The following is a 14007-nucleotide window of genomic DNA, read 5'->3' on the forward strand; positions in this document are numbered from 1 at the left end:
AAATAGCAAACTTGTCTTACTTTTTCAGGAGTTATTTATTTTAGTAATTAAATCAAGTGTTCCAAATGCACAAAGTAAAGTAAATTCTCCAAAATCTTTTCTTAATAGATGCTGATCTGGATACCCATTTTATAGACTTTGCAGAGTCATTCACAGATGATTTACTAAATTCAATTGATAATAACTCAGAGGCTTCCTCACCAATAGTGCAGAGAGCCAATGCACGTCAAAGAATATGCCAGCTGCCAGATTCTGACAGTGAAGTTACTCAAAATGAAAATGTTGTAGTCCAAGAGGCACCCCAAAACCCAACTCCAGTGCAAACACCAGGTCACAGATGCCATAGACTGCAGCAGTTTTTCAGGCGCAGGAGACGTCAGGGTCAGCATAGATCCAATGATGAGGAGGACACCAGTGCCAGTGCTGTGGAACTGAAACTCCTCAAAATTCAACACCTACAAGGAAAGGATATTCGTGTTATCAAAAGGAAAATAAGTGGCATGACTGATGATGTCAGTGGCATTAACAGAAGTCTAATGGAGATGTCTGCGCACATGGATAATGCAAATGAAATGACTGCTCAGAAGTTAGACAAAATTGCAGCATCCTTGGACAAAATGTGTGCAAAAATGCATGCTCAATCTTTAATGCACTTAAAAAGGGCAAATCAGACAGTTTTGTCTATCCATACTTGTAGTAGGGTGATGAATAAAATGTGCATGCAGACTGCACAGCTGATTAGAAATACAGTAGCTATGCAGAAGGGCCTTAGACAATGTTGTACTGAAATGTCAAAAGGTATGTCATCACTTATGTCTGCAAATGATAAAATGCATAATGTGTCAATCTTTGACAAGTCTGTTGGGGAGGACTGTACTCCAAGTAATGATGATGTACCAATGGAAGGGAGTTCTGGTAAAAATGTAGAACGCCGTAGTATGAGGAAACATGTTAAAGGTACAAAAATGAACAAGGCTACAGAAAATGTAACAAATGAAGCCTTAAGGGTCAGAGGGAGAAAGAAGTAGGTTGCTTAATGAATTGAGTATTGTCCTTTTCATTGCACATGTATTTGATTTACTGCTTATTATTAAAGTTACAACAAGAAATATATTGATACCACCATGACTTATAATGGTGTTGGCCTAGATGTGAAATTCCCTTTTTTGAAACATTAATAACATCTTTTGCAAAACTATCACATTGTCTTTGGCATACCTGTATTAAAAGTAATGTTGTGTGATCTCAGCCCGCCTTCTCCTTCCCTCTGCAGCGTCTGGACCCTGTACTCTGGCTTGGGGTTGTGATGGTTGATTGTCATTGTTGGGCATTTCTTCTTCAAAATCCAATTCAAGGCCTCTCTTAGTTGCAACGTTGTGCAGCATGGCACAAGCAGCAACAATTTTACAGCACACTTCTGGGGGATATTGTAAGGAGCCTCCTGTTTTGTGAAGTATGCGAAATCTTGATTTCATCACTCCAAATGTTCTTTCAATTACATTACGGGTTGATATGTGGGCTTGGTTAAACAGTTGCTCTTTACGAGTAGTTGGAGTCAGATAGGGAGTGAGTATGAATGATCTTATTCCATAAGCACTGTCACCTATTTATTTATTTTTGGCATTTATTAAGCGCGAACAATTGCCTGCAGGCGTCTCGGCGCTGTACTGTTTTACCCTCCAATTAATCTGTGCGGCTATAGGTCATGAACAAACAGAATAGTAATTAGTACAGTGAATGTAAGATGATTCATCAACCATTGGAAAGTTTAAAAAAATGTATTTCTTACCTAGCAAATAACCATCACCAAAATCTCCAGCCAACAGCCTTCCATGAATGCCATTTTGCTTGAAAATGTAGGAATCATGGGCACTACCAAGAAAGCTGGCTACCAGGTCAGTAATAATAGTTTTGGCATTACATATGGCCTGAATATTCAGGGAATGGTAACTTTTTCTATTGCAAAAAATATACTCATTGTGTGAGGGAGGACAAATAGGAATATGGGTGCCATCTATGCAGCCAATCACATGTGGAAAATGTGCCAAATTATAAAAATCTAACTTGGTTTGGAGTAAGTCTCGTGCAGTATTTGGAAATATAATGTAATGCCTTATCCTATGAAGCATGGCATCTAGGAAATTATTGAAAAATCTAGACAGTGAACTCTGGGACACACCACCATCAATGGCTATGACACCTTGGAATGAACCTGAGGCAAGAAGGTGAAGTGAGCAAAGCACCTGAACATGCGTGGGAATGGCTTGGGTCCTACGAGTATGCTTTTGTAAATATGGGTCCAGATCAGCTATCAATTCCATGCTGGAATCACCATTGAGCCTATTCTTGTCATATATCTCTGGATCACTCTGCCCCAATAAAGTGATGCGCAACCTAAATATCCTATCACTGATCATTCTCCTCCTAGCTGCAGCTCTCAATCTCCGCCTACGTCCAAATATGATGACTGCAGCCATGGCAAATGCTTCTGACATCCATTGGTGCTCCCCTTATATGCCTTTGTAATCAATGTCACCTGTTGTCCTTTAGCGAAAAAAAATACCACCACCTCAGACCACTTCTAATTTTAAGAAATGCAATTTGCGATTTTGACATAAAATGCAAATTGCGATTTTTGATGCATGCACATTTTTCTAACAGAAATGCGATTTCCACTTTTTGCGAATTAATTTAGGAATTCGCACATGACATTGCGATTCCTAAATTTGCGAAAAATGAATGAAGTTTGATGCATCCCAAAACATGATTTTGCATTCGCAAACGGACAAATTCTGCGATTCGCACCGTTTGCGACTGCACAAACCAATGATGCATGTGCCCGTACATTTTCTCTACAGCTGTGATTTGCACACATACAAATTTAAACAGTGTATATAATACAAATACTTACTCTTCATTTGTTCAAATTGGATATTATAAAGTTTTCATACTATGGCATCTTCTCAAATTTGTAATCAACCCACTATATTTTTGGAAATTCCTGGAAAACCCAAATTGCGATGGAAAAGGTGGTTGGAAACATTTGAAATATATATTGTAGCCATTGATGGAACTGAATTTTCAGCAGAAAGGAAAAAAGCAATTCTATTCAGTTACCTTGGAACAGCTGCAATAGAAATTTTTAAGAATCTTGTGCCTATAGTGCCACCAAGTGGAGGCGGTGATGTATTGAATGTGTTTAACCCCTTGCGTGCTGATGACAGAACGGTTCCGCGATCAGCTACGGGTGAGCTGTGCTGATGACGGAACCGTTCCGTCATGACTCCGCCCGCGCAAGGCGGAGTCAGCACAGGCGGAAAATACGCCCCGCACGCAAGGGGTTAAAGAAGCTGTAGCAAGACTTGAAAAACAATTCGAAGATGAGCCAAATGTAATGATTGAAAGGAATGCCTTTCATAAAAGAAAACAGTTATCTGACGAAACTGTTGAAGATTACGTGGCAGCCTTAAGAGTTTTAGCTGCCAATTGTGAATTTGGAGCTTATGTTGATCTTTCAATCAGAGATCAATTTGTATTTAATTGTGCATCAAAAAAAATACAGGAAAGACTTCTTGCATGTCGTAACCCCACTTTAGCTGAGGTCATAGATTTAGCTAAAGGTATTGAGAGGTCTATTGAGTCTTCTAAAATTATTGCTGCCGAAGATGTTAAAAATTCTAGTAATTCTTCTGTTTGTGCTGTTCAAACTCATAATAATAGTAGTATCAAAATGGGTAGAGACTTCAATTTAAGTTGCTTTAGGTGTGGATTTAAAACACATCTGGCAAACTCGGTTGATTGTTCTGCTTTAAAAAAAGTGTACCAAGTGTGGGAAAGTTGGTCTTTTCTCTTCTGTTTGTAAAACTCCAAGGAAAAATGATAGCACTAGCACTACTGTTAATAGTGTTTTAAGTGTTGAACATGATATGCAAAAATTCTTCTCACAATTTATGATGATTCATTTAATAATTCTATTAAGCCTGATGAGACAGGAAAGAGCGGGTTGGGGAGGGCACTTTTTGGTTGAAGAAAAGGGAGAGCCCACTTCAAATGCAGAAATGGCAAATATGCCCCCAGAGTATCCGCTTCTCCTGTCTTTCACACACTTCCAAGCGCACAACCCCTCCTTAAAAAGGTCACCACTAAAGTTGCCAAATGGAGTTGTATGCCCTCCTTATTAAAGCCGGGCCTCATGGCGCGCTGAAACCTTTATTTCGCTACAACAGACCTGTACTGGGTGATGGGATTGAAGCGGAAGACGTCCTGGGAAGGAGAGATCAGGTGCACCTGCCATCGCGTCTCTCTGAAAGGTGCACCCCGACCGAGTTCCCGAGGAACAGAACGATGAGGCCACACATAAAGATTATTTACAACAAGGGGTGGTGAGGGACAGAGTCTCTGAATTAAGCAGAAAGCTCTCACCCAGTCAAGAGATCAGGGCTAGATCCAACACCGTTTTTTAGCTCACTGCACCATCCCAGTTTCAGAACCTGGCTGTATGCAAATTAGTCTGTTCCTGTCCCAGTGCATGATGGGAACAGGGCAAACCAAACTACAAAAGCCAATTCTTACACTGGGAAGGAAACAAGCTCCCGGGGACCGGTTTCTGGCATTACAGCCGTCTTCGGCCCGGTTTGCTTGAATCCTGATGGTGCAATGAGCAAGGGTCTCACATCTGAGAATACCCTTCCACGCTTAGGGTGGACAAAAATATTTACAACAAGGGGTGGTGAGGGACAGAGTCTCTGAATTAACCAGAAAGCAGAAGTCCCTTTCTCACTGCTCCATCAGGATTCAAGCAAGCCGGGCCGAAGAGGCTGAAATGCCAGAAACCGGTCCCCGGTAGCTTGTCTCCTTTCTGGTAAAGAATTGGCTTGGTAGTTTAGTCTGCCCTGTTCCCATGATGCACTGGGCCAGGGACAGACTGATTTGCATATAGCCAGATTCTGAGCTGGGATGGGGCAGTGAGATAAATAACGGTGATGGATCAAGCCCTGATCTTTGGACTGGGTAAGAGTGGTCTGCTCAATTCAGACACTCTGTTCATCACCACCCCCTTTTGTAAATCGACACATAAAGATTATGCAGTTAATGCTGTGCAGGTCTCCTCTCACAGCTTGGCCAGAAGAAATCAGATATTGGACAGTGCCACATAGTGACGTTTGTGCGCATAGCCAATAAAAGGCCATTGTTTATTTTGGTGCCTCCCGGTAGACACTTTTTGTAAATATCGCGGCCAATATTGCAAATATCGCGGCCATTGCGCTAGTTAGCCGATTTCGTGATTTTTTCGTGAATCGCGAAATCGCAAAATGCTGGAGGGTCTGGTTAAGGCTTTATTGGAGGAGATGTTGCAGAATGGGGTCATTGAACCGGTGGAGGGTTCCCAATGGGTCTCTCCGGTTGTGATTTCTAAAAAATCCGATGGTAAATTGAGATTTTGTGTGGACCTCAGGTCATTAAATAAGTGTGTGATTGCGGATACTTTCCCTCTACCCAATATCTGGGAATTGGTATCCACTCTTGATGGTGCAAAGTATTTTTCTAAACTAGACCTCAAGAGCGCTTACCACCAGATCAAATTACATGACACTTGCAAACATCTCACTGCCTTTATCACCACTGAGGGGGTTTTCCAGTTTACCAGATTGCCTTTTGGCCTCATTTCGGCCGCAAGTGTTTTTCAAAGGATGGTGGATGAAATTTTCAGGGGGCTAGAAAAGGTAGTCTACTTCCAAGACGATATTTTACTCTTTGAAAGTTCCGTTTTTGAGCATAATCAGATTCTCAGGAAAGTTTTACACAGGATTCATGATGCTGGTCTTACTTTGACAAAAGAGAAGTGTGTTTTTCTTGTGAAACAAATAGAGTACTTGGGCCATGAGATCTCTGTCTCTGGAATTAAACCTAAGAAAGATGTGTTGTTGGCAATAAAATCAGCTCCGCATCCCACAGATAAGGACCCGCTCAGGTCATTTATGGGACTCATAGAGTATTACTCTAAATTTGTTAAAAGTTTTTCAGAGAAGACCATTCCTCTGAGGTCCTTGCTTAAGAAGGGATGTAAGTTTGTGTGGGGATCTGAACAGGAGTTAGCCTTTTGCAACATCAAGAATGACATTTGTAGTGCTGGTATTTTGGCATCTTTTGGCAAACTCTGTTGCTTGTTCTGCTTTAAGAAAAAGTGTACCAAGTGTGGGAAAGTTGGTCTTTTCTCTTCTGTTTGTAAAACTCCAAGGAAAAATGATAGCACTAGCACTACTGTTAATAGTGTTTTAAGTGTTGAACATGATATGCAAAAATTCTTCTCACAATTTATGATGATTCATTTAATAATTCTATTAACAACATCACACTTCCTTTTAAAGCTCCTTTAGGAACTGTTTTAGTTGGTGATGTTGCTTTTGAGGCTATAGCGGATTCTGGATCGCCAGTAACCATTTTATTTGATGTCTTCTTTAATGAGAATTGAAAGGGTGTCAACCTTACTGTTTCAGATATTAATCCTAAAGCATTTGGCAATTTCTATATCAAGATGTTAGATTTCTTTGAAGATTCTTTGAAATTTGAAAATCGCATGATTTTTACAAAAATGTTTGTGGCTATAGATGGAAAAAACATTGTGGGGTGGTTTGATTTGGGCAGATTAGGAGTTAATCTATGCCCAGGGTCTGATCATCCAATTCAGTTGAGAGACATTTCTGTTAACGATATTTTTTGGGAGAAATCTTCTTTAACTTCTACTCTCTATAAGTACAAGACAGTTTTTGAGAATGTGGTGGGTGAAGTTAAAGGATACTCACACAAAATTAAGCTTAAGAAAGGAGCCTTACCTATTCAACATAAAGTGCGTATGGTGCTTTTGAGAGTTAGAGACAAACTTAAGTCACATTTGAATAATCTTTGTTCTGAAGGCATTATAGAGCCCACTGACAGCTCTGAGTGGGTTTCCGCAATTGTTATCACACTTAAGAATAATCAAGATATCAGATTATGTGTGTGTTGTAAACGTATTGTGTTACTTTCCTGATGTTTTCTCTATGATTTTATCGCCTCTCTATGGTCTGCCTGTATTCTAGAATTGTTATGCCTGATTGTGGGACTAGTGTTCTCTTGAGTCAGTTGGAGAACTGGTCAGCAGGCGTTGAGTCCATGTTCTGCTGTGTTCTTCATTAAACCTCTTAAACTGTAACTGCTGGTTTGGAGACTCTACTTACTACATTTTGGCGACTTGTGGTCTGCTGCCCAGCGAGTCTTGGTGTTGTGTCTGCCATTTCCTGGCATAACCAACGTGGAGAAGCACTTCGGCAGAAGGGCTCAACTGGAAACGAACCCGGCGTTGTCTCTCTGGGTTGCTTTGACAAGGATAAGTCATCCGGCGAAATTCTGAGTGTAATTGGACTTTTCTACAAGGAGTTGTACTTCGGAAAGTCAACCAACGTTCAATTTTGCGAGTAGAACGTTTATCGTTTCTTCGTTCCTTCTCCCTCCTTCATTGCTTCACCTGGCAACCGGAGAGTGAGTGTAGATGACGCGTCAAGCAATCGTGCAGCGTGCGTTTCAAGCCTCGATCTCGCCCGGTGGCCATTTTGGTTTCTGTCATCAACGGAGGAAGAGTATTGGACGTTTTGCGCTTGAATTTCACATCACGCAAGGAGTTTACATCTCGGCATTGTAGCAGTGTGAAATTTCCCGGCAATACAATTATAGCGGTTCAAGATTTTAAGGTAATTTGACAAGATTTCTTTTCATTTTTTGGAGGAAATTTATGACATTCTTGTTTTGTGTAAAGCTTGCTGCGGAGTACTTTTCAAGCTTTATTCTTCATTGTTAGAGACTCATTCTTTTTAACGTTGCAAGTACAACATGGCACAACAAGTTGTTGTAAATCTGCTTCCTCCATTCTTGAATGAGCCAGGAAGTCCTGCTGTTCAGTGGGAAGACTGGTTTATAATGTTTGACAATTATTTGGAGGCGCTTGATGGCCAGGAGTTTTCTTCAAAGAGGAAGAAGGCTATTTTATTAAGCTCTTTGGGCAAGGAAGGGCAAAGAGTTTTCAGATTTTTGCCTATTGCTTTACAAGGTAATGGCCAAGCAATTCCAGACGAATATAAGGAGGCAATTTCTAGGTTAGAAGTCAAGTTTGCCAAGGAAGAGAATCTTGTCATGCACCGCTACAAATTTTATACTCAGAAACAGAGGCCGGAGGAATCTATTGATGACTTTGTCACACACCTGAGAGAACTCTCCATAAAGTGCAAGTTTGGGGCCATGTGTGAGGAACTCATACGTGATCAGTTAATTGTCCAGTGTCATAACCGTAAAATTCAGGAAAGGCTATGGGCTGCAAAGAATCCCACACTCAAAGTGGCTATAGAACTTTCTCAGGTTATTGAGGAATCTGAAAAATGTATAAAGGTTATTGAGAATTCTAGAAAGAAGAGTATGGAACAAGAAGTTTCTGAGGTCTCTGAAAAAGTGTCTGACCATGATTCGGATTCAGTACATGAGTCTATTGCAGTAGTGAAAAATAAATTCAAGTCTAATGTAAAGAAACTTCCCTCTACTAACAAATTCTGCACAAGATGCGGCAGCAACTCTCAAATCTCAGAAGCGAGGTTCTGCTTTGCTGCCAATAAAGAATGCTTGAAATGTGGCCGCATTGGACATTTTTCGAAAATGTGCAAAGCCAAGAGCAAACAGAAAGTTACTGTCGTTGAAGATTACAGCAGTGATGGTTCTACCAGAAACAGAATGTTAGTTGTTAATGACACAGATATTACAAGTATTGATGACCGTAGACAGATTAGGCCAAAGGCTGATTTCAGGATAGATGGGCGTGACGTTTCACTTATGGTGGATACTGGATCACGTTACACTATCATTCCTCAGTCCACTTTCAAGATGCTGTGGGGTGATAAACCCTTACTAAAGAGTGACATTTCTCCGAAAGGGTTTCAGGGAGAGACTATTGACATTGTGGGATATTTTGAGTCTGATATTTTGTTTAAAAATAGGTCCACAATGGGTAAAGTCTACTTATCTTTTGATGGTCCTCCCATTTTGGGGTGGGTACATCAATTTAATTTGTCAATCATCATTAATCCTAGAGCACCTGAACAGGTTATGGTGTTAGAAGATGATTCTGTGGAATCCATTTTGAATGATTTTGGTTCTGTGTTTAAAAACGATCTCAGTGAACTGAAGGGGTATTCCCATCTCATTAGGTTGAAAGATGGTTCCATACCCATCCAACATAAATTGAGGAGGATTCCTTTAGCCATTAGGGGTGATGTTAAGCAGACCCCCCAGGATATTGCGGCATAGATTTTCAAATTTAGCGGCACAAAAATGGAGATTTAGCAGCACAAAAATGGAAATTTAGCTGCATTGTTGCGGCTCTTTATTTTACTCGTAATCATTCCTTTTCAGTCTTAAATCAATGTAAACTGAATTAGCAGAGCATTCCAGGCATGTTTAAAGTGTCTGCGGCGCTACCGAGGCACAGCTCCAATCTGCACCTTGTGAGAGGGGGCACTACTTCTCCCTGGGGTGTTATAGCAACCATGAATGCACCCCTGACTGGGCAATTCTGCCACCTGGACCCGTCCAGAATGTGCCACGGGGTGTTACCACTGTAACCTATAAGTGTTCCTGTTGCCATTCCTGAACTCTGCTTTTTAACTTTCTCTGAAGGGTGAAAGGCTGCCACACCCAGAGCTTTGCTGCAGGTGCATTCACCCCTCTGCTAGCCGTGCGATGCAATACATCAATGATCTAGGAAGGAGGCAGCCTAAAATAAAGAAATAAGTACCCACATTACCGCCTGATATGATTTTCACCCCTAATTAATGACAAAGTGAAGCTGCTGCGCCTCACAGATGCACCCAGTTATTTTCCAAAATTTGAAATAGACCCTCCCCCTTGCAATCTCCTGTTTTAGCTTTTTTTCTGCGGTTTTTATATAGTGCGAACTCGGCCCGAAGGTATTGGAGGGGTTTACATGAACACCGGTTATGTTACACTAGAACACATTAATTTTTAGTAGGCCCGGGATATTAAGTGATTTGCCCAGAATCATAGTATAGTGGACGGCAGGCTCGTACCTGGTTCCACAGCTCCAAGGTCAGTACCTTTGGCCCTTAGGCATAGTATACAGTTGGCCTGTCTCTAGCAGGACGGAGGGAGGGGTTTCATTAATTATGTTGAAAATGTGCTGGGAGTAATGCAATTACCAGTAGTGAATTGAAGCATTGGTAGATGCAGCTGAATACTGAATGGATACAGGTGAGATGTAAGGGGAAGCAGCAGGAATGTACCTTTGCATAAAATGCACCGCCACTGAATGTCAGAGTACCAGTGTCCGATTGGTTGTTATTGACTGGTTTGCGCCTAGTGAACTGACCAGCATGTACTTCTAAAAGGTAAGAATGAAAAAAAGGTGAACAGGGGAGGGCACAGCATGCAACTTTTGAAAACGAGAGTATGCACAAAATCAGAAAAAAACGAATCTGGAGGCAAACTCGAGCGCAAGATTTTTCCTGTATAGTACTGATTATCACTTAATATGTCGAAAAAAATAGTGTATAGGCCCAAAGGTTTTCTTGGGAGCTGGCCATCGCTGCTGACAAACCAAAGCAGCCAAATATCAGAGCTGCCTCATGTTGATGCCACTCAACACTTCCTGTGTATCTGCTGTTGCCGGTTCTTACTTTTTCCCAGCTTTTTTTCCCCTTTGTCACTGGTGGAGAAGTGTGGCTCAACGGTTAGAGGCGGCAGACCCAGAGGCAGAGGTCAGCCCGAGACCAGGGTTCAATTCCCTACGCGGCCGGGTGCAGGACCAATATCAGCGGGCCCGATAAATCTAGCCTAGGTGCCACTCTAACCATGGGGTCCCACTCTGCAACTCTGGGAAATAGCTTGCTTAGTCTCCACTCTGGCCGCATCACCTCCGGGGATGCCTGGCTGCACCTTGGGGATGCCCAGTAAAGGGACCATCTCACAGGGAAAGCCAGGACGGGTTCCCCAGTGGTACAGCGCCGTGATGCTCCAGGGTAACCACGCGCTCTATAAATCCAACATTCATTCATTCATTCACTGTTCTCCTAGCTTGAAGTCTGGTAATGTTGATCGGCCCTATAGCTCTCACACTTTCGAAAGGCCACTCTAAAGCACCATAGATAAAGCGTGATGAGACAGGAAAGAGCGGGTGGGGGGGGCACTTTTTGGTTGAAGAAAAGGGAGAGCCCACTTCAAATGCAGAAATGGCAAATATGCCCCCAAAGTATCCGCTTCTCCTGTCTTCCACGCACTTCCAAGCGCACAACCCCTCCTTAAAAAGGTCACCACTAAAGTTGCCAAATGGAGTTGTATGCCCTCCTTATTAAAGCCGGGCCTCATGGCGCGCTGAAAGCTTTATTTCGCTACAACAGACCTGTACTGGGTGTTGGGATTGAAGCGGAAGACGTCCTGGGAAGGAGAGATCCGGTGCACCTGCCATCGCGTCTCTCTGAAAGGTGCACCCCGACCGAGTTCCCGAGGAACAGAACGATGAGGCCACACGTAAAGATTATGCAGTTAATGCTGTGCAGGTCTCCTCTCACAGCTTGGCCAGGAGAAATCAGATATTGGACAGTGCCACATAGTGACGTTTGCGCGCATAGCCAATAAAAGGCCATTGTTTATTTTGGTGTCTCCCGGTAGACACTTTTTGTAAATATCGCGGCCAATATTGCAAATATCGCGGCCATTGCGCTAGTTAGCCGATTTCGTGATTTGTTCGTGAATCGTGAAATCGCGAAATGCTGGAGGGTCTGGTTAAGGCTTTATTGGAGGAGATGTTGCAGAATGGGGTCATTGAACCGGTGGAGGGTTCCCAATGGGTCTCTCCGGTTGTGATTTCTAAATAATCCGATGGTAAATTGAGATTTTGTGTGGACCTCAGGTCATTAAATAAGTGTGTGATTGCGGATACTTTCCCTCTACCCAATATCTGGGAATTGGTATCCACTCTTGATGGTGCAAAGTATTTTTCTAAACTAGACCTCAAGAGCGCTTACCACCAGATCAAATTACATGACACTTGCAAACATCTCACTGCCTTTATCACCACTGAGGGGGTTTTCCAGTTTACCAGATTGCCTTTTGGCCTCATTTCGGCCGCAAGTGTTTTTCAAAGGATGGTGGATGAAATTTTCAGGGTGCTAGAAAAGGTAGTCTACTTCCAAGACGATATTTTACTCTTTGGAAGTTCCGTTTTTGAGCATAATCAGATTCTCAGGAAAGTTTTACACAGGATTCATGATGCTGGTCTTACTTAGACAAAAGAGAAGTGTGTTTTTCTTGTGGAACAAATAGAGTACTTGGGCCATGCGATCTCTGTCTCTGGAATTAAACCTAATAAAGATTTGTTGTTGGCAATAAAATCAGCTCCGCATCGCACAGATAAGGACCAGCTCAGGTCATTTATGGGACTCATAGAGTATTACTCTAAATTTGTTAAAAGTTTTTCAGAGAAGACCATTCCTCTGAGGTCCTTGCTTAAGAAGGGATGTAAGTTTGTGTGGGGATCTGAACAGGAGTTAGCTTTTTGCAACATCAAGAATGACATTTGTAGTGCTGGTATTTTGGCATCTTTTGACACGAAACGTGTTTCTATATTGATGGTTGATGCTAGTGCATCTGGGTTAGGTGCTGTTCTCCTTCAAAGACATGCAGGTGGTGAACGTCCCATCACTTTTGCTTCTAGGACCTTGTCTGATCAGAAGTGAATTATAGTGTAATAGAAAAGGAAGCTTTGGCTGCTGTCTGGGGTGCACACTATTTTCGCACATATCTTTGGGGTATTAATTTTGTTCTCAAAACAGATCACAAGCCTCTGATTTGAATTTTAGCTCCTGGTGGTGCTGTCAGAGGATCGCCTAGGTTGGCATGGTTGGCAGCTAAATTACAGGATTTCCATTTTGACATACAGCATGTGCAGGGTTAGAGAAATCTTCAGGCCGATTGTTTTTCAGGATTACCATGTGTGGCGGATCAGGGAGGCTTGAAAGAGGATTTGTTGGATGAGAGTGTTGCATGGGTCCATGATGTGGTTTCTATTGGTGAGGGGTCATTTTCACAAGAGCAATGGCTTACAGCTATGAAAAAGGACTGTGTCTTGAAAGAGGTTATACACATGATCAAACATGGTCCGAAGAGGGAAAGTTGTTTGCAAGTTCCTGTTCGTCCTTATGTTAAAGTCTTAGAGGAATTGTCTACTTGGGGCGATGACATATTGATGCAAAATGATAAATTCATTCCTCCTTGTGAACTTAGAGGTAAGCTCATTTCTATTGCTCATGAGGGACACCTTGGTCAGACCATGACTCAACAAAGACTTAAAGCCAATTTTTGGTGGCCTGGGATGGATGCCCCAGTTTCTATGTGGGTTGAGCAATGTGTTACCTGCAGAGAAGGTAAAAAAAGGTTAAAAGTTGCTGTACCATGGGTAAAATCTCTTCATCCAATGTACCGTGGAATACCATTTGTCTAGACTTTATTGGGCCAATGACAGAACTCAATGTGAATCTTCGTTTTGCAATTGTTTGCATTGATGTTTACAGTAAATGGGTTGTTATTGAATTTGTTAAAGATGTCACCACAGAGACCACAATTAAATTTCTGAAGTCTCTTTTTCAAGGAGAAGGTTTTCCAAATACCATTGTCACCGACAATGGGACACAATTGACTTTGCATAGTATGCAGGCTTTTATGTCTCATTGTGGTGTGTCTCACCATAGAACCTCTCTATATGATCCACAAGGCAATGGCCTTTGTGAGAGGATTAATAGATTGGTTAAGGGCACCATACAACTTGCTTTATCTGAAAAGGGCAATGTTTTAGAACTTGTGCAAGAAATGCTTTGCGCTTATCGAACTACAGTTCAAGGGATTGTGTCTAAGTCTCCGTTTGAGCTTATGCGGGGCAGGGTCCCGGGGACAAAACTAGTTCCCTCTTGGTTTAAA

The sequence above is a fragment of the Lissotriton vulgaris genome, chromosome 9 (assembly GCF_964263255.1).
Source record: "Lissotriton vulgaris chromosome 9, aLisVul1.2, whole genome shotgun sequence".
NCBI classification, from domain to species: Eukaryota; Metazoa; Chordata; class Amphibia; order Caudata; family Salamandridae; genus Lissotriton; species Lissotriton vulgaris.